The sequence below is a fragment of the Crocuta crocuta genome, unplaced genomic scaffold (genome assembly GCF_008692635.1).
Source record: "Crocuta crocuta isolate KB4526 unplaced genomic scaffold, BGI_CrCroc_1.0 scaffold343, whole genome shotgun sequence".
Taxonomy (NCBI): Eukaryota; Metazoa; Chordata; class Mammalia; order Carnivora; family Hyaenidae; genus Crocuta; species Crocuta crocuta.
This window is the reverse complement of record NW_027532679.1, coordinates 5,690,751-5,712,172: the sequence shown is the minus strand read 5'-3', so window position 1 is coordinate 5,712,172 and position 21,422 is coordinate 5,690,751. Positions and strand designations below refer to the sequence as shown.

Sequence of the window (21,422 nt, the reverse complement as noted above, 5' to 3'; positions counted from 1 at the left end):
AGGCATTTAGCTGGAGTCTCTGGGAACATGATGTACATTCCAGACCATAGCAGATAAAGTGGCAGACTTGATTCTCTGATAGGAATAAACTGTTCTTATTGAAACAACTTGCTGGGAAAATATCCAGATCTGTGGAGTTTGTTTAAAGCTGGAGCCATGCACCTGGAGAGAAGAAAGCAAAATACTTGATTACTGCCTGGTGCCAAAATGAGACTGTATATTTTGTATATATTTTCTCTCTGGTTTTTTTTTTTTTTTTTTTTTGCAGTCTTGCCTTGATGAAAGGGTTGGAACTGGCGACACTTGTTTCAATGACAGCAGTGTGAATAGTGAGTAGTTTTTCCTGTTATTTATTGGTTATGGAATATGGACTGCTCTTTGGTGCCAAGATGAGCTTTATTAAACTACCATTCCTTCCTCCAATTCATTTAAGCAAATATCAACTGGCTTCATTGTTAAATCAGAAGTATGTCAGGTATATGAGTTATATGGCCTAAATTTCCCGCCCCCCCCCATCCATACACACACACACAGCAATATAGGAACTATCAAGATGCAGACCACTTAATGTGTATTCATGGCTGCAAATAATAGAAAATACAGACTCAAAATGGCTTAAATAATAAAAAATAAAGACAAGTGAAGAAAAATGTTATTAGCACTCAGAACAAGAAGTCCTAAAATAGGACAGGTCCATAGTCGGTTAATTGAGTAGCTCAAAAATGTCACCTTAACCTATATTCTAAACTTTTCAGTGGGCTGTATCTTGCATTTATTTCTCTTTATCAGCCTTTAAAGAAATCCCTCAATAGGCTTTCACTCACATTCATTGTCCAGAAGCCAATGAACCAATACCTTGTTTAAATCAATACCTTGCAAAGCAGATAGGACCACTCTGATTGAATTAAACCAAATCATGAATCCCTTCCTGGGGTTAGGGTTGGTACCTATATCCCCTGAGGCATACAGTCACATAGATGGAGAATATCTGAACAAAATTGAAGTTTTGTTTAAAAGGAGAAAGGAAGGATAAATGGTTATTGTAAAAGCAATCAACACTATCTTCTATAAGGCAATACTATGCAAATCTTAGTGATATTTCCTCCAAGATGCAAGTTAGCACAGGTACCTAAATTCCAAGATGTCATATACTTCATCACTGGAGAAAAAGCAAGCACCCATCCTTGGCTATCACTGATAAATTGAAGAAATATTAGAAATACTTTTGACTCTGGATATAAACCCAAGAAATTAGTATACCATATGCAGTCTGTTTCTCCAATTTGCATAATTATAAACTCCTCCTCAAAAACTAAGCATTGCTGCCAACTTAAAAAAAAATACAGGGACACCTGGGTGGCTCAGTCAGTTAAGCATCCGACTTCGGCTCAGGTCACAATCTCACAGTTCGTGGGTTCAAGCCCCGTGTCGGGCTCTGTGCTGACAGCCCAGAGCCTAGAGCCTGTTTCAGATTCTGGGTCTCCCTCTCTCTCTGACCCTCCCCTACTCACGCTGTCTCTATCTCTCTCTCAAAAATAAATAAAACATTAAAAAAAACCTCCAAAGCAGTATTAAATATGCATTGCTAATGTGACTTTTTAATTTGTCTGGGATACTCACAAAGACATGCACAATTCTATAGATACTGAGGCTTAATAAAATCTTCCACCTGCCTGAAAAGATAGCAGCAGGAAACGAAAAGCTAAAACCAAAATTTTTTTTAGCTAAAGAATTTGATTTGATGTCTGAAAATGATCAATAAGAGATCATTCTATTAAAATGACTCCCACATTCACTATTCGTGTGCTGACTAATATCATTCAGGTGTAGCTCTTGTTTTGTGCAGCCAGAAGAAGGTAACATATCCTCAGATGTTTCCATTCTGTTTTCAGTCACCTGTGAGTTATGTATATTCTTATATTTGAATTTTATATGACGTGATTGAAGAGATGCAAAAAGATTTTCTTGCCCCCATATCTATTAGCAACCTACCTAAAATATCTACACAAATCCTGGGCTTCGAAGGTCTCAACTATAGTAAAAATATGCTGTCTAGCCAAGTTATACTATTTTAGGCACCTCAGTTTGAGTTCATTAGTTAGCCCCAATTATGACTGAGACACAGGATACGGATGTGCATCCAGAGAAGTCATCCTGGAGGTAAATTATAAACCATGTATATAAGCATAACTCAGAGATACTGGAGATTTAGCTCCAGACCACCACAATAAAGCAAGTCAAATGAGTATTTTGGTTTCCCAGTGCATATGAAAGTTATGTTTACACTAAACTATAGTCTGTTTAAATGTGCAATAGCATTATGTCTAAAAAAATGTACATACTTCAATTTAAAATACTTCATTGCTAAAAAGTGCTAGTCATCATTGAACTTTCAAAGAGTTGTAATCATTTTGCTCATGGAAGGTCTTCCCTTGATGTTGATGGCTGGTGACTGATCAGGGTGGTGGTTGCTGAAAGTTGGGTGGCTGTGGGCAATTTCTTAAAATAAGATAACAATGTTTGCCTTTTCAACTGACTCTTCTTTTCACAATTTCTCTGTAGCGTGTGTTTCTCTTTGATAGCATTTTACCCACAGTAGAACTTCTTTCAAATTTGGAATCAGTCCTCTCAAACCCTGCTGCTGCTTTATCAATGAAGTTTATGTAAATATTCTAAATCATTTGTTGTCATTTCAAGAATCTTCACCACATCTTCACCAGGAATAGATTCCATCTTAAGAAACCACTCTCTTTGCTTACCCATAAAAAGCAACTACTCATCCATTCACATTTTATCACGAGATTGCAGCAATTCAGTCACATCTTTAGGCTCCACTTCTAATTCTAGTTCTCTTGTTGTTCCTACCACATCTGCAGTTAATTCCTCTGCTGAAGTCTTGAACCCCTCAAAGTCGTCCATGAGGGTTGGAATCAACTTCTTTCACACTCCTGTTCATGTTGATATTTTGACCTCTTCCCAAGAATCATGTTTTTAAAAGTGTCTAGAATGGTGAATCCATGCCAGAGGCTTTCACTTTACTTTGCTTAGATTGTCAGAGGACTCACTATCAATGGCAGCTATAGTCTTATGAGACGTATTTCTTAAATAACAAGATTTGAAAGTAAAAATTACTTGGGCTATAGAATGGATGTTGTGTTACTAGGCATACAAATAACATAAATCTCATACATCTCCACCAGAGCTCCTGGGCACATTGTCAATGAGCAATAATATTTTGAAAAGAATATTTGTTTCTGAGCAGTAGGTTGCAACAGTAGGTTTAAAATAGTCAGTAAACCATGTTGTAAACAGATGAGCTGCTATTCAGGCTCTTTTTATTCCATTTATACAGCACAGGAAAAGTAGATTTTGGATAATTCTTAAGGCGCCTAGGATTTTCAGAATAGTAAATGAGCATTGGCTTCAACTTAAAGTTACCGGCTGCACTAGTCTCTAAACAGAACAGTCAGTTTGTCCTTTGAACCTTTAAAGCCAGGCATTAACTTAGAAATGGAATCTTAATTTAGAAATAGAATCTTCTTTTAACAAAGGGCTGTTTCGTGTACATTGAAAATCTGTTTTGTTTTGTTTTTTAGTGCAGCCTCCTGTATTAATTATCTTAGAACATTTAGATAACTTGTTGCAGCTTCTACGTCAGCACTTGCTGCTTCACCTTGACTTTTATTTTATGGAGATGGCTTCTTTCCTTAAACTTCATGAACCAACCTCTACTAGCTTCAAACTTCTGCAGCTTCCCCATCTCTCTCAACCTTCTTGATATTGAAGAGAATTCAGGCCTTACTCTGGAGTAGGCTTTGGCATAAGGGAATTTTGTGGCTGGCTTCATCTTCTATCCAGACCACTAAAACTTTCTCCATATCAGCAATAAAGCTGTTGTACTTTCTTATCATTCATGTATTCACTGGAGCAGCACTTTTAATTTCTTTCAAGAACTTTTTCCTTGCATTTACAACTTGACTAACTGGTGCAAAAGGCCTAGCTTTCAACCTGTCTTGGCTTTTCACATGCCTCCTTCACTGATCTTAATCAGTTTTAGCTTCTGATTTAAAGTGATAGATATGATTCTTCCTTTCACTTGAACACTTAGAGGCCACTGTGGGGTTATTAATTGGCCTAATTTCAATACTGTTGTATCTCAGGGACAGGGAGACCTGAGGAAAGGGAGAGAGGTGAGGGATCAGTCAGTAGAAGAGTCAGAACATATACAATATTTGATTGTTTGACATCTTATAGGAGTATGGTTTGGGACACAATAGTAACATCAAAGATTACTGTTCACAGATCATCGTAACAAATATAATAATAATGAAAAAGTGCGAAATACTGCTTGAATTACCAAAATGTGACATATAATTTCACATATAAACATGAAGTACACAAATGCTGTTGGAAAAATGGCACCAGTAGACTTGCTCATAAACCCAGAGTTGTCACAAATCTTTAATTTGTAAAAAAAAAACCACAATATTAGCAAAACACAATAAAATGAAAGCAGTAAAATGAGGTATGTATGTATAAATATATGTATATATATCTATATATAAAATAAGGATTATGTGTGAACACAACACACATTTGTACTGTGTTACATGAGTGAATTCCTTTTAAATTTTTAATGTTTATTTTTGAGAGAGACAGAGATTGAGCAGGGGAGGGGCAGAGAGAGACAGACAGACAGACAGACATAATACAAAGCAGGCTCCAAGTTCCAAGCTGTCAGCACAAAGCCTGATGCAAGGCTCAAACTCACAGACCACAAGCTCAAGACCTGAGCCAGACTTAGACACTTAACCAGCTGATCCACCCAGACCCTTTAAGTGAATTCCTTTTAATACAAGCTATTCTATAACCTGTTTTTTAAGCTTATCAATATATTACAGACATCCTTCCATTGCAGTGTATTTGTATATACATCATTTTTTTACCATTAATTAATTTTACATCTCAGAAATGAATGGTAGTTTATTTACTCAATTCCCTATTCAAGAATGTCAGTCACTGTTAGCTTATAGCGTTACTATTTTAAACTACATCAAATATTTGTGTGCACAGAGATCTTTCTCCACACGTATGATTATCTTTTTAGTCAAGTTCCTAGAAGAATGATTGCTGAGTTAGAGAAAATTTAACCAGCTATGTTAAAAGGGAGAGTCATAAAGGACTAGAATCTTGGCTCTGGATATGGACTATCAGATCATGGGCCCACTGCTGGGTTCTGGGTATGTCTATAAAGCCATGAGTTCCTACAGAAGAGAGAGGTGAAATGACAGGAGGAAGAAAATGGAGACAAAATGCATGAACTGTGAACTTTTTTAATGCCACATTTTTATCTTTTGCTATCATGAAGCAATAAGGGAAGTATTGTTATTATAGGCAGTTATTTTTATGTTTACTTGAGTAGTATCTATCAATCTTTTGTCTAGTCTGTAAAGTCCCCATGGGTAGAAGTTGGGTCTGGTTTTCTCTTGTTGTTCACTAATATGTGCCGAATGCCTGACATTTATTACTATGTGAATGTGTTTGTGGGGGTGAGGTGAAACAGTAAATTAATTACATAGGAAATATTTCATGATGGAAATGATTTGGAAAGAAGCTCCTAAAGAGTGAAGTGCTAGAGACTCTATTCTCTTTCCAATCTTCTACCTAATGCCCAATATGACTTTTGTCTATTAGTCTATTATACTCTCTATCCCATAACAGTGGAAATAGAAACCTGTACAACTCCAGATGCCTCCACTATATTGGGTCAAAAGATAATTCTGTCTTAGGAAGTAGTGTATAAAAGCAAGTTATTATAAATTAGTTATCCCTATCAGTCAAGATTTATCTTTAATGTAATTCACTCAACTACTGACTTTAGGGTCAACCTATTTTTATGACCAAAATTTTATTTATTTTTACCTTTTACTTCCCTTTCTAAACAAGGCAAGTTTCTGTGAGATTATGAAAATCAAGGCAATGTGAATTTATACTAAATTCTAGCCATTGCAAAATGGTGGAGTTCTTCTTTTTAAATATAGTTTATTGTCAATTTGGTTTCCATACAACACTCAGTGCTCATCCCAACATGTGATCTCCTCAATGCCCATCACCCACTTTCTCCTCTCCCCTACTCCCACCAACCCTCAGTTTGTTCTCAATATCTGAGAGTCTCTTATGGTTTGAAAACGGTGGAGTTCTATAGCATTGTGCCAGTTTGACTTGCTCCAAAACACACTGGAAAGATAAAAAAAAAAATTCTTTCCATAAATGATACTTACTTGCCTTTTCTCTTTCCAGAAATGTTTCCTGTCACGTCATTCAGGGTTTTATCTAAGCTTCTTGAAGTTTTGTAATCCTTCCCAGAGCAGTGAGGTAGTTTTCATGCTTCTAACTCACTTAACATCTGTCTGCTCTTCTATGCCCAGCCAAAGAGCAAGCCAAACCGAGATACCTTAAACCCATCAACCAACTGACAACTCCATTGGTTCCTGGGCTGAGAGTAGTATTGACCCTAGAAGTACTTTAACTATCCCTGAGGAAGAAAAGAGATTGCTCTTTGGCTTTTCAAAGTGAAGTCTGGACACAAACAGCATTAGCATCCCCTACTAGCTTCTTAAAAATGAACCCCAAACCCTACCTCAGATGTACTAAGTGTGTTTGGTATGCACCTTATAGATCTAAAGGACAATCTCTTGGGGGCCATTCTCTCTGATATCTTCCTGTTTCCAAAATATCTCTCTGATTTAGCTGAGAAAATGAAGCCTGTGTAAAGTGTAGAATAGCTAAAAGTGCATTATTTCAATAACTCACACCATTATATTGGGGGAAAAAAATCTTTCATACTAATTTAAAGGATATTTTCTCTATTTAAAAATAACTACTTAGTCCTGAGAGCATTTCATTATATTCAAAGCAACTTACTCCCCTTTCTTTCATTTGTTCAAAATAATAATCCTACAATAAGATCAAATCATGGTTAAAAATGCAGGGTAAGAAAAAGTTATCTTTGGTCCTCTCAGCCTCTCCTTATGAACTCATCTCTTCTGATCTCTTGTGGTTTCCAGGACTCTCAGACTCTAACTCTTCAAGCAAAACTATTCTTGGAATAACACACAATGCTAGCCATTTATTGTTTCACAGATTTGTTCTAATAATTTGTAGTCCTATCTCTACATGATGAAAGAAAGTCTTGGTCTCCCATTAAAGGAAAATTACACATGGGGAAGCATGAAGATATAAGAAGTATTGACTGGACCAGAGTTGGCAAATAAGTTTCATATGAGCAATTGAGAGCTTCCTGGATCTCTGTTAAAAAGGATTCTGAGGCTGCATCTGGGTTTCCCGGGGAGGGCATTCCCTGAAATGGATCAATGATATCTGTTCTGAGTATGAACATAACCATATATCGGCCATATGATGTTTCATACTAACGTTTACTAAGTCTTTACTTGCCATGCATTGTCAAGCTACTTGTATGCTGTCTTAGTTATCTATTGTGAGTAACAAATTACCCCAAAATTTGGTGGCTTAAGAGAATAACATTTATTACCGTATAGTTTTTGACCATCAGTACTCTTTGAGCTGCTTTCCTGGGTTCTGTGTCTCAGGATTTCCTATGAGGATACAATCAAGGTATCAGCAGAGGCTACAGTCTTATTTGAAGGCTCAGTTGAGGAAAGATTCACTTTCAAGATCACTTATGTGGTTCTTGGTAGCATTGAGTTTCTTGAGGGCTCTTGCCCTCACCATAGGGCAAGGATACAAGAAGAATGAGAGGAATGTTAGGAAGAATGAAGTCACAGTACTTTGCAACCCAGTTAGAGAAATACTATCCCATTACCTTCACCTGTTGTACTCATTAGCTCTAAGCCACTATCTACTCAGGGGGAGGGTGTGAATACTAGGAAGTGGGAATCACTGGGAGCCCTTTTATAAGAAACGTGCCATAAATACCTTATCCCATTTGATCTCCACCATGACCTCTTACTATGTGTACTCTTATCCCATTTTTACAAATGAGAAAGCAGCTATAGAGAGGCAGTCATTTATTCAAGATGATATAGCTAATAAGGGACAGCGCTGGGATTTTGTCTTAAAAGCTGATGTAATTGTTACTATGCTTTTGCCATCTCTAGAATTACTCTACAGAGTGGTTCTCAAGATGTTTTGACCATGAAACCCTGTTAGCAATAATTCAGAATATACCCTTACTATATGCATATGTATTTATAAAGTACATCGTAATCTATAATTAACTATGAGTTAAGCTTTTAATATTGATTGTGAATAGAGGCCCTTATATCCATACCACCATGGATCGTCTTGCCTTCCCCTGGGATCACCCCCACATTGGAGACTACCAAACTAACACCCTTACAACTGTGGCATCCTTTGATCCATGACTCCCTAGTGGAGAGTCAAGTGGGCTTGTTGGAGATACAATGGGAAGCTTTTGCTGTCTAACCACTTTAAAAAGGGGGAAATTGGCTGTCAGTCTCTTCCCCACCCCCATGATAAATGTTAGGAGAAATGTTGAATGAAAATTCAACAGAACAATTCCTTCTTCTTCTTTGGTTTCGTTAAGTAACTCAAGGAAGAATATTGCAGGATTGGAGCAGACTTCTCCCAGCTCAAAGCTGTGGGGCTTCACTATGGCAGAAAAAAATGCTTTTAAATCTTCCTCCTGATCAGGCATGAGAGGTGGGAAAAAGTGCAGATGTAGTTTCCAACTGAGGCTCTCTGTTTATTGTTGTCTAAAAATTATGTGTTTATTTTAAACAGGCAATTCATTCACATGGTAAAAACATGCTTGATACATTATGAATATTTAGTGATAATTAGGCTTTCCCCATAGCCTGTCTTCAACCTCTCTTCTCTTCTCCCCTAAAATAACCATTTTGTATATGTGTATCCTTCCAATGAGAGTCTGTGTCCACTCCCACGTACATGTGGATGCCCATCCTTTTTTTTTTTTTTGTATCCCAAATGTATACACATTGTTCTGTGCCTTAGTGTTTTTCCACTTATTTTTTCTTGGAGATGGTGTTACATTAGTATGCAAAACACTTCTTATCCTTTTTTTTAAAAAAAAAATACAATTTATTGTCAAATTGGCTAACATACAATGTGTAAAGTGTGCTCTTGGTTTTTGGGGTAGATTCCCGTGGTTCATTGCTTACATACAACACCCAGTGCTCATCCAAGCAAATGCCTTCCTCAGTGCCCATCATCCATTTTCTCCTCTCCCCCACTCTCCCACCCTCAGTTCTCTGTATTTAAGAGTGTTTTATGGTTGGTCTCCCTCCCGCTCTGTTTGTAACAATTTTTTTCCTTTCCCTTCCCCCATGGTCTTCTGTTAAGTTTCTCAAATTCCTCATGTGATTGAAAACATATAATACCTGTCTTTTTCTGACTGCCTTATTTCACTCAGCATAATACCCTCCAGTTCCATCCACGTTGCTGCATATGGCATGATTTCATTCTTTCTCGTTCCCAAGTAGTATTGTACTGTATATATAAACCACATCTTCTTTATCCATTCATCAGTTGATGGGCATTTAGGCTCTTTTCATATTTTGGATATTGTTAAAAGCACTGCAGTGAACATAGGGGTACATGTGTCTCTATGAATCATCACTCTCGTATCCTTTGGATAAATTCCTAGTAGTGCAATTGCTGGGTTGTAGGGTAGTTCTATTTTTAATTTTTTGAGGAACCCTCAATGTGGTTTTCCAGATTGGCTTCACCAGTTTGCAATTCCCACTAACAGTGCAAGAGGGTTCCCATTTCTCCACATCCCCGCCAGCATCTGTAGTATCTTGAGTTGTTCATTTTAGCCACTCTAACTAGTGTGAGATGGTATCTCAGTGTGGTTTTGATTTGTATTTCCCTGATGATGACTGATGTTAGGCATCTTTTTATGAGGCTGTTGACCATCTAGATGTCTTCTTTGGAAAAGTGTCTATTCATGTCTTTTGCCATTTCTTCACTGGATTATTTGTTTTTCAGGTGATGAATCTGTAGATCATTAGATTTTGGATACTAACCCTTTCTCTGATACGTCATTTGCAGATATCTTTCCCATTCCATCGGTTGCCTTTTAGTTTTGTTGATTGTTTCCTTTGCAGTGCAAAAGCTTTTTATCTTTTTAAAAAAATTTTTTTTAATGTTTTATTTATTTCTGAGAGTGAGAGAGAGAGAGCGCTAGCAGGGGAGGGTCAGAGAGAGAGAGAGATCTGAAGCAGGCTCCAGGCTCTGAGCTAGCTGTCAGCACAGGGCCCAACACGGGGCTCGAACCCGTGAACTGTGACATCATGAACTGAGCCAAAGTCGGACGCTTAACCGACTGAGCCACCCAGGCGCCCCAGATGCTTTTTATCTTGATAAGGTCCCAATAGTTCATTTTTGCTTTTCATTCCCCTGCCTTTGGGGATTTGTCAAGCAAGAAATTGCTGCAACTGAGGTCAAAAAGGTTGTTGCCTGCTTTCTTCTCTAGGATTTTGATGGTTTCCTGTCTCACATTTAGGTCTTTCATCCATTTTGAATTTATTTTTGTGTATTGTGTAAGAAAGTGGTCTAGTTTCATTCTTCTGCATGTTGCTGTCCAGTTCTCCCAGTACCATTTGCTAAAGAGACTGTCTTTTATCCATTGGATACTTTTTCCCACTTTGTAAAAGATTAGTTGGCCATATATTTTTGGGTCCAATTCTGGGTTCTCTGTTCTTTTCCGTTGGTCTAGCTGTCTGTCTTTGTGCCAATACCATACTGTCTTGATGATGACAGCTTTGTAGTAGAAGCTAAAATCTGGGTTGTGGTGCCTTCCACTTTGGTTTTCTTCTTAAATATTACTTTGGCTATTCGGGGTCTTTAGTGGTTCCATACAAATTTTAGTATTGTTTGTTCTAGTTTGGAAAGGATGTCAGTGCAATTTTATATGGATTTCATTGAATTATAGATTGCTTTGGGTAGTATTGACTTTTTTAACAATATTCTTCCAATTCATGAGCATTGAATGGTTTTCCATTTCTTTGTGTCTTCTTCAATTTCCTTCATAAGTTTTCTATAGTTTTCAGCATACAAATCTTTTACATCTTTGGTTAGGTTTATTCCTAGGTATTTTATGGTTTTTGATGCAATTGTAAATGGGATCAGTTTTGCGGGGTTTCTCTTTCTGTTGCTTCATTACTGGTGTATAAAAATGCATCCAATCTCTGTACATTGATTTTGTACCCTGTGACTTTGCTGAATTCATGTATCAGTTCTAGCAGTCTTTTAGTGGAGTCTTTTGGGTTTTCCATGTAGAGTATCATGTCATCTGTGAAAAGTGAAAGTTTGACTTCATTTTTGCCAATTTTGATGCGTTTTATTTCATTTTGTTGTCTGATTGCTGATGCTAGGACTTCCAACACTATGTTAAACAACAGTGGTGAGAGTGGACATCCGTGTTGTGTTTCTGATCTCAGGAGGAAAGATCTCATATTTTCCCCATTGAGGATAATGTTAGATGAGGGCTCCTAATAAATGGCCTTTATGATGTTTAAGCAAGTTCCTTCTTATCCTAACTTTCTCCAGGGTCTTTATTAAGAAGGGATGCTGTATTTTGTCAAATGCTTTTTCTGCATCTATTGACAGAATCATATGGCTCTTATCCTTTCTTTTATTAACGTGAGGTATCACATTGATTGATTTGCGAATATTGAATCAGCCAAGCAGCCCAGGAATAAATCCCACTTGATTGTGGTAAATAATTCTTTTTATATGCTGTTGAATTCAATTTGCTAGTATCTTGTTGAGAATTTTTGCATCCATGTTCATCAGGGATATTGGCCTAGAATTCTCCTTTTTTGTAGGGTCTCTGTCTGGTTTGTTAATCAAGGTAATACTGGATTCATAGAATGAGCCTAGAAGTTTTCCTTCCATTTCTATTTTTTGGAGCATCTTAAGAAAGATAGATATTAACTGCTTTAAATGTCTGGTAGAATTCCTGTGGGAAGCCATCTTGCCCAGGGCTCTTATTTGTTGGAAGATTTTTGATAACTAATTCAATTTCCTCACTAGTTATGGGTGTGTTCAAATTTTCTATTTCTTCCCATTTGAGTTTTGGTAGTGTGTGGGTGTCTAGGAATTTGTCCATTTCATCTAGGTTATCCAGTTTGTTGGAATATAATTTTTCATAGTATTCTCTGATAATTGTTTGCATTTCTGTGATGTGGTTGTGATCTGTCTGCTTTCATCCATGATTTTACTTATTTGGGTCCTCTCTCTTTTCTTTTTGAGAAGTCAGGCCTAGGGGGTTATCAATTTTGGTTATTTTGATTTTTCAAAATAACCAACTCTTTGTTTCATTGATCTGTTCTGTTTGTTTTTTGATTCTGTATTGTTTATTTCTGCTCTGATCTTTATTACTTCTCTTATTCTGCTGGCTTTGGGCTTTCTTTGTTGTTCTGCTTCTGCTTCCTTTAGGTGTGCAGTTAGATTTTGTATTTGGGATTTTTCTTGCTTAAGATAGGCCTGGACTGCAATGTATTTTCCTCTTAGGACTGCGTTTGCTGCATTCCAAAGGGTTTGGACTGTTGTGTTTTCATTTTCATTTGTTTGCATATATTTTTTAATTCTTTAATGGCCTGGTTGACCCATTCATTCTTTAGCAGGATGTTCTTTAACCTCCATGCATTTGGAGGTTTTCCAATCTTTTTTCTGTGGTTGATTTCAAGTTTCATAGTATTGTAATCTGGAAGTGTGCATGGTATGTCAATTCTTTTCATTTATTGAAGGCTGTTTTGTGACCCAGTATGTGATCTATCTTGGAGAATATTCCATGTGCACTTGAGAAGAATGTGTATTCTGTTGCTTTAGGATGAAAAGTTCTGAATATATCTGTGAAGTCCATCTGGTCCAGTGTATCATTCAGGGCCATTGTTTCTTTATTGATTTTTCTGTCTAGATGACCAGCCCATTGCTCTAAGTGGAGTATTAAAGTTCCCTTGCAATTTCCACATTCTTACCAATAAGATTGTTTATGTTTGTGATTAATATTTTTTATATTTGGGTGTTCCTGAATTCAGTGCATAGACATTTATAATTGTTAGCTCTTCTTGATGGATAGAACCCATAATTAATTTATAATGCCCTTCTTCATCTCTTGTTACGGCCTTTATTTTAAAATCCAGTTTGTCTGATAGAAGTATGGTTACTCCAACTTTCTTTTGACTTTTAGTAGCATGACGATGGTTCTTCATTTCCTCACTTTCAATCTAAAGGTGTCCTCAGGTCTAAAATGGGTCCCAGATAGATGGGTCTTATTTTTTTTAATCCATTTTGATACCGTATGTCTTTTGATTGAAGCATTTAGTCCATTTACTTTCAGATATGGAATTAGAGTCATTGTGTTATCTGTAGGTTTCATGCTTGTAGTAATGTCTATGGTCCTTTGTAGTCTTGGCAACATTCCACTCACAGAGTTCTCCTTAGGATGTCTTGCAGGGCTCGTTTAGTGGTGATGAATTCCTTCAGTTTTTGTTGGTCTGAGAAAACCTTTCTCTCTCCTCCTATTCTGAATTACAGGCTTGCTGGATAAAGGATTCTTGGCTGCATATTTTTCCTATTCAGCACATTGAAAACTTCTTGTCACTCCTTTATGGCCTGCCAAGTTTCAGTAAACAGGTCTGCTACTATCCTTATGTGTCTTCTCTTGTAGGTTAAGGCCCATTTATCCCTAGCTGCTTACAGAATTCTCCCTTTATCTTTGTATTTTGCCAGTTTCACTATGATACATTGTGCAGACGATCAATTCAAGTTATGTCTGAAGGGAGTTCTCTGTGCTTCCTGGATTTCAGTGTCTGTTTCCTTCCCCAGATTGGGGTAGTTCTCTGCTATGATTCATTTGAGTACACTTTCTGCCTCTTTCTCTCTCTTCTTCTTCTGGAATTCCTGTGATACAGATATTATTCTGTTTCATTGTATCACTTAGCTCTTTAATTCTCTCCTCGTGGTCCAGAATTTTTTAATCTCTTTTTTTCTTAGCTTCATATCTTTCCATAATTTTATCTTCTCTTTTACTTATTCTCCCCTCTGCCTCTTCAATCTTCGCTGTCACCACCTCTAGTTTATTTTACATCCCATTTATAGCATTTTTTAATTCATCATGACTATTTTTTAGTTCCTTGATCTCTGCAGCAATAGATTCTCTGTTGTCATCTATGCTTATCAAGCCCAGCGATTAATCTCATGACCATTTTTCTAAACTCTTGTTCAATTATATTGTTCATATCTATTTTGATCAATTCTTTAGCTGTTGTTTCTTGCTCAAATTTCTTTTGAGGTGAATTCTTCCATTTCATTGTTCTGGCTAGTTTTCTGTCCCTTACATGTTTTAAAAAGTTGTTATGTGCCCTGCACATGTGAGCACTACTGTATTAATGAGGGGTCATACACTCTCCAGGGCCTGACCCTTCAGGAGGTGTTTCATGGAGTGTGTTATTTGATCTCTGTTGTTGTGACTTTGGTAACTTTATCTCCCTACTTACAGTGATGTTTTGGAGCCTCCACCAGGTGTGCTTTGATTTGTTCCTTGAAGTAGCCCTGGAAAGGAAAACAAACAAACACACAAACACACAAAATTTCTTCCTAGATTTACCAGTTACAAGTAAACAGAGTGGAGGCAGTGCTGAATGGAAGAGGCCTTATCCCATACAAAGAGAGAAATGACAGGAGTGGGGAAAAAGAAAAGAAAAATGACCAGACAGAAACTATATGGTGTAATCCAGAGAGAGAGAAAGGAAAATAAAGGAGGTGTAGAACATGTATAAAGAGAATAGATTGAATATGTCTGCTTAAACAAACCACCCAGACTAGAGGACGGGAGAGNATATATAAAAAAGAATTATATATAGTTTATATCTATATAATTAAAATTACATAGATATAATTTATATATATGTATATATAAAATAAGAATTGTCCGAGAATTAAATCAGGCAATACAACGGTGGTGGTCTGGAGGAGGAACTGTCTGGTTTGTCAGCATCAATCCTGCTTTTGCAGGTACACAGTTACCAGGCACGGAGGGGCATGGTTTGGTGTAGGTGGGTCCTGCCTCCACTGTGGGCCGGCTGTCCGTTCTCTGAAGCCCCACCTTGTTGGTGATGGGGAGAACAATGGCGACACCCCCGTCTCTCCTCCACAGGACCAACTATCTCAAACCACTGTGTTCAAACTGTTCTCACTGTGCCACAGGCATGAAGGAGGCAGTTTGTCCCACTCTGCCAACTCCCGTGACCTCCTGGCACTTGTCTGGGATTTAAACCCTGATGTCTTAAAGATTCCTGCTCTTTGCGTCTGGATTCTAGGGAAGAGCTGCCCCACTTCCTCACAGTGCTGTGTGTTGTTTGTCCCACTGTGCCAACTCCTGTGTCTCCCTGGTGCTCCGCCTAGACTTAAACACCAATGTCTTTAAAGTTGCCACTCCATATGCCCTGGTTTCAGGGAAGTGCTGCTCTGTGCCACCTGATATATGGTCTCTGGCTGGTGGGGGCAGGCAGTTTTGTCCTTTGAATGGATATATACCTACTTATCACAGCACTCCAGTGAGAGGATTGCTTTCTCTCACTGCAGACTACCCCTCCAAACTAGTTACTGAGACCCGGACTGGCTCCCCTCCTCCCTAGGTGCATGAACTGGGTAGCCAGCCCCAGGCCAGAGGAAGCCCCACAGTTAGAGATTGGATCCTTTTCTGACCAGTCTGTGGTGTTTCTCTTGTCCAGACACAATCCTACACTTCCTGTCTCTCTTTCTCTTCCCTTTGTCTCTCCACAGAAGAGGATCCCTCCCCTTCTATGTCTGTGCTGACCATTTATCTCTCCCAGTTTGCAATTACACATCTAGGGCCCATCAGGTTGTCCCGGTGGGTCCCTGAAGACATCTCTGTCACTTTGCCACCCAGACTCTTGGAGTTTAAAGTCCTTTGGCCTCAACACCGCTGTGTTTGAGAGATGAGGGAACTTCGGATACCCCTATTTCTCCACCATGTTGGCCCGTTTCTCCTTTCTTATCCTTCTTAATGGCCACATAATATTCTGTAGTATGAACGCACCAAAATTTTTAACCAATTCTCTGTATATGGGTGCTTAGGATGATTCCAATTTTTTGCTCTTATAAACAATGCTGCAATAGATACATCTTTTAGAAAATTGTTCAGGAAAGCATTTAGCTTTCACTGTTGGGTCTAATAGCATTTTTCTGCCTACTTAAAAATGATGTAGTCATTTTTTGGGCCAAGTTGGGGAGTATCTGAATAATAGGGACATATAACCACCTCTGTGTCTTCCAGATAATTCTCTGGCAGTGCTCCTCTTGCTCTAATACTTGATAGCTTATCTGAGTCAGCCCCACAATGCTACTAAGAGAAAACCTGTATGTGACTTCCCTGGAAGACTAGAGAAACTAAGGCTCCATTTCCCATCTGTGGATTTCCCACTGCAGTCCCAGGAAACAAGCATAAGAACACTGCCACATACTAGCTAACAGGGGCTTACCAGGATGGCATGGGTATAGTGGGAGAGCTACACCTTTCAGGTCACTGTATTTGTACTGTGTGGAAAGTTCCCCAAATCAAGAAACTGTCACCAGAAAATAGGGATTGGATGCTAGCTAGGCACAAACTATAGGTGCACACTCTAGTGTGTGTTCAAGCAGACCCTCCATCAGCCACCCTTTATGATTATCCCTCTTATAGCTCTGAATTCTCCTGCCTCTCTAGTCCTCCTTCCAGAGCAAGACTCGATGATCCCTAAGATCCCATCCATATTAAGCTTTCCCCAACTTTGTGATTTGCCATCACACATAGGGAAGGGAGGTGTCAGACTCAGGCATCTGCCTTTATTTACTTTGATCCCCATCTTGTCAGATCACTCAGAACTTGCCAGATGTGGAAATCTGGTCCTCTCTCTTGCCTTCCTGGCCAGCTGCATGTGGGAATTATTCACAGTTTACCAACTGAAATGCCTTCTGAACACATGTTTTTGCTCTGATTTTTCAGTCTGTATTCTGGCAAAGGTGACAGACACGCACGCACATATACTGAAATCTCAGCCTCTGGCTTCTGACTGGGCAGGATTTTTGACATGTGGACGAATTTTTATAAGCATATGGATGACTAGGTTAATTGTATTGTTCACTTCCATAAGCAACACAGGGAAATCTTCAATAATAACAGCAGCAGCAGAAGCTCCATTTGTGTTCCTATTGCATCATGTAGTCAGCATAAGACACAGAGAATTGTGTTGAAGAGTGTAGGACCTGCAGTCAGTCTAACAGGTTTAGAACCCCATTTCCATCTCTCAGTAGCTATGTCACTTGGATACAGTCTTGACCTCTCTGAATATCAGTTACAGGACCTACAAAAAGCAAAAAAAAAAACAAAAAAAACAAAAAAAAAAACCGAAAAACAGTATCCATACTTACCTCAAAATGGCTGTTGTGAAGATCTAATGAGTCAGCCCATGGGAAGTGCTTAGCCCGTCATAAATAAAAAGTACTAATTGGCTATTCTTGTAGCTATCCCTACGAGATGGTTTTTCCCCATTTTATAAATGTGCTAACTTAAAAGGAGACACAGAGAGGCCCCTGTGTGGCTCAGTCAGTTGAGCAACTGACTTTGGCTCAGGTCATGATCTCACGGTTCATGAGTTCAAGCCTGTGCTGTCAGTGTAGAGCCTGTATCAGATCCTCTGTCATTTCCCACACTTACACTCTCTCGAAAATAAACACTAAAAAAGAAAAAGAAAAGACACATAAATAACTTGCCCAAAACCAAAAGTAGCAGAACTGGGAAGTCAACTTAGGTGTATCTGTTTCATTAATTCTTCAAATGAGTTTTGGGTGCCTCCTGTGTTTCAGTGCAGTGGAAACAGAGAAACAAGTAAGCAAGTCATCATCATGGCTCTCATGGAGCTGGCAATCTAATGAGATGCCACAGAGCTCCTTGACATAATGCCCACCCACTGTCTTTGTGAAGCTGCCCCAGGACACCTAGTTCAAATGCCCACCACTGAATACTCTTGACACTAAGTACAGTCGCTGGAATTTACTGGGTGCTTCTGGGTGCTCATTTCAATCTCTCCTGTAGCCTTGTGGGGCAGTTACTATGATTATAATTTTATGGATCAGAAATCTGAGGCGTGCAGAAGGTAGAATGACTTGTTAAGATCATGTAGCTGGAAAATGCCGGAGCTGGTATTTGAACCTAGGTAGCACAGTTCATTACATTATCTCCAAGGAGAAAGGTGATCTGTAACTGGGAAGGGAGCCTGAACAAAAAGCTGTGTCACTGCTGCAGACCACATCTAATCACATAGAAGTTAGGTCCCATTTTTTTGTGTGACTTGAGCTCCTGCAGTTACCCTCCAAGGGTAAGAAATACTGTAAGAGACATTTAGCCATGAAAACAAAGAAATCAAGCACTAGCTAATTAAAAGTCAAGGCAGTAGGACTTAAACTGACTAGTTCTGCTCGCCTTAGCTCTAATTACTTGAATTTTCAAGGATTCTTGTGTCAAGGGGTAAGCTCTCATTAGGTCAGCCAGTGCCAGATATCAGCCCCCTTCGACTTATGGGAATGAGGCTTGACTGGGCTGGGTGCAGACAGGCATGACCCCAGAAGACCTGGGCAGAGGCTGAGCTGCGAGTCTAGCTGATAAACAGCCACTGCCCGCTGACTTCTGCAGCACAGCTGCCTATCACAGAGAGGGCTGTGTTCATAGGAGCTGAACAGACTTAGTTCTGACTCCCTGATTCAGAAGATTCATCTGAATCTCCACAGGCACCTGGTGGGTCTAGGGAGCCGGTGATGCTGGTAATAAGTAAAATGATGCCAGCATGATTTCCCCCCATTTGTTGGCTTTATTCATGGCTCACAGTTACCAGCCAGCAAGGGAGCATCTGTACAACCCTAAGGCATTGTGAGATGACTGTTGAGGAGTAAAAACAAGGCAGAGAAGAGAGACTCCCTGCAGGAAACAAAGAGGCCTTGCCCTTCATAAATAGACAAAGCCAAACACAGCTGGAGCCTGAGTTCAGGTCTATGTTACTTACAAAAGAGAACAACCAGCCAAAACAGAGACTAGATTTGTAATCTTGTTCCCAAGCTGAAATTAAGAAATCTAAAGCAATAAGTCCTTTCTGGACCAACTGTCTCCCAGTGTGGACACATTCCCACAAGAAAACATAAGTGACTGCCAGGGACTGTGCCGAAGAGACTGAGCACAGCTGATAGAGCCAGATAGGATAGCATCCTTTTCCAAGGGCATAACTGATGGGTTGTCGCATTTGAGCCTGGAAGCACCAAGTCAGGATGGGGCAGGGGGCACTGGATACTTTAACTCAATTTATGTGTCTACAAACTGTGAGTATCTAGACAGACTAAGAGATCTGCCTAAAGCCATGTAGCAGTTTGATGGAAGAAACTACTAAAGCTCCTTCTGCTCCCAGTGTGCACTTAGACTTCAGCGGTGTCTCCAGGAAAATGCAAGAATGCCTGCAGGTGTCCCACACAGCCAGTGCAGCCTGGGAAGCCCTCTATCCTCATTAGCCATAATTAAGTTGCCAGGACCTTTAGTTACTCTTCCCATGGGGCCAAAACAAAGGCCAGTGTCATCTACTGTGTATGTCTGCCTCCTAGGGTTATATTGAGAAAGCTCCTAAGGAACCCCAGTGGATGAAAACACCCTCATGAATTAAAGCCCTTGAGAAAGTCTGTTGCACCTCCTGACTGTAAAGGAAAGCAATACTATCAAGAGCCTATTAGGAATAAACAGAATAGAAAAAGTTACCTCCAGCTAACTTTTTAGAACTGGATGTTTCCAGAACCTAGAAAATGGTGGCAAGGTGGCCAAGAGTCAGACAAAATGGGATTAAAGGCCAAGATCTGCAACTTTCTAGGTGTGTGACACTAGAAAACTCCCAACTATAAGATGAAGCTACTATGTACCTAACAAATGGCACATAAAACACTTAGCTGAATAAATGGGCCATCTCGGTAATAGGTTTCTAGAAGAGCTGGAAATGCCTCCAGAAGTCACCTCACCCAGAAGTCCCCAGATCTCAATGAGCACAACCTCATGTGAGGTGCTGTTTAAAAATCCATATAGCTGGGCCCCAGACACTCCCTTGTAGCTCACTTTTATCCTCTCAAACTCAGAGACCTCTCCACTTTTTTGATATGTAATTATGGAGTCTATCGAGGGCAAAAGTAAGGTGCTTCCATCAACAACATCTGTAACAATTTTTCAAAATTTCTGAGGAGAGGAACCAGGCTTCAGTAGTTTTCAAAGCTCCACAGGTGATTCTTAAGTAGACAAATTAGCATCAGTCCTTAAAGTGAACTTGGGAGGACCTGTGACATAAGCCCTGAGAGTCCAAGAAACGTGAAGTTCCCAGAACCATGGGCCTAATTAGCAAATCATAATACACCCTCAGTTTTTCTAATTTTCAGTTTGATGACCTCACCAAATCAATTAAACCGAATTAAGGAAAGAACAAATCCTGGTTGATTGTCTCAAGCGTGGTCCATGTGACCTGGTCTAGCATGTGTTAGCAACTAGAGTCATCAGGTTTATCCCTAAGGACCTTATAATATGCAACTCAGAACCCTAAACCTAGGGAGATGGGAGAGCAGTGTGTTGAACCATTGCTGACCTGCTCCAGAAAAGGCTGGCTTTTTAGGACACAAGGCCACAGTATAGGCATCTCAGCTCCCTCTCACAGACACCACTTCCAAGTGTCTTCCTGGGTGATGACCGGCATTGTGCCCAGATGGAAATGACCAAATCAAAAGAAAAAACCAGGCACACAAACTGATAAATGATGGCATGTGTCACATTTACAACCTGTGGCAAGTCTTAAGACTCCTTTCCTGAGGGATGACCAGATACCATGAGATGTGCTGAGTATCACGATAATGTACAAAAGAGTCTTACAAGAGTAATACTTTTGTTTATTCTTTACTCTCATTTATCAGTGCTTTTCATTTGTCATCATTGTAAAAGATGAGAAAATGTAAGTTTGTGGTTGGGGATCACAGGCCTGAGATGAACAGAAAGGCATGCAAAAAAGAAAAATGGAACATTCCTGGCTTTACTAAAGGAAGTAAATTTTGTTTTTAACAAATTCTCCAAATGTTAATGACTTCCCTTTAAATAACAGACTATTTGTTGCCCTCAATATTTCCTTATGTTTTGGTTTCCTCACTTATAAAATAAGGCTTCGTAATGTGCCTACTTCTGAAGATTATAAAGATTGAATGATTTAATGCATGAAAAACACTTGGCACAAGGAATACATCATAATTGTTCAATTAATGTTAGATATTATAATTGCTATCAGACTGTGGATTTATTTTATTAAGTAGTAAAATTTGCTCAAATC

General features: G+C 39.1%; 1 protein-coding gene across 1 annotated transcript in view; it reads left to right on the top strand.

Moving 5' to 3' along the window:
* The first annotated feature begins 275 nt into the window (after positions 1 to 275).
* Positions 276 to 21,422, top strand: part of ATP10B (ATPase phospholipid transporting 10B (putative)) — a 201,978-nt gene continuing 180,831 nt past the window's right edge. The window contains 1 exon segment of the mRNA XM_077780727.1: positions 276 to 329. The gene's annotated coding sequence lies outside the window, so the exon portion shown is untranslated.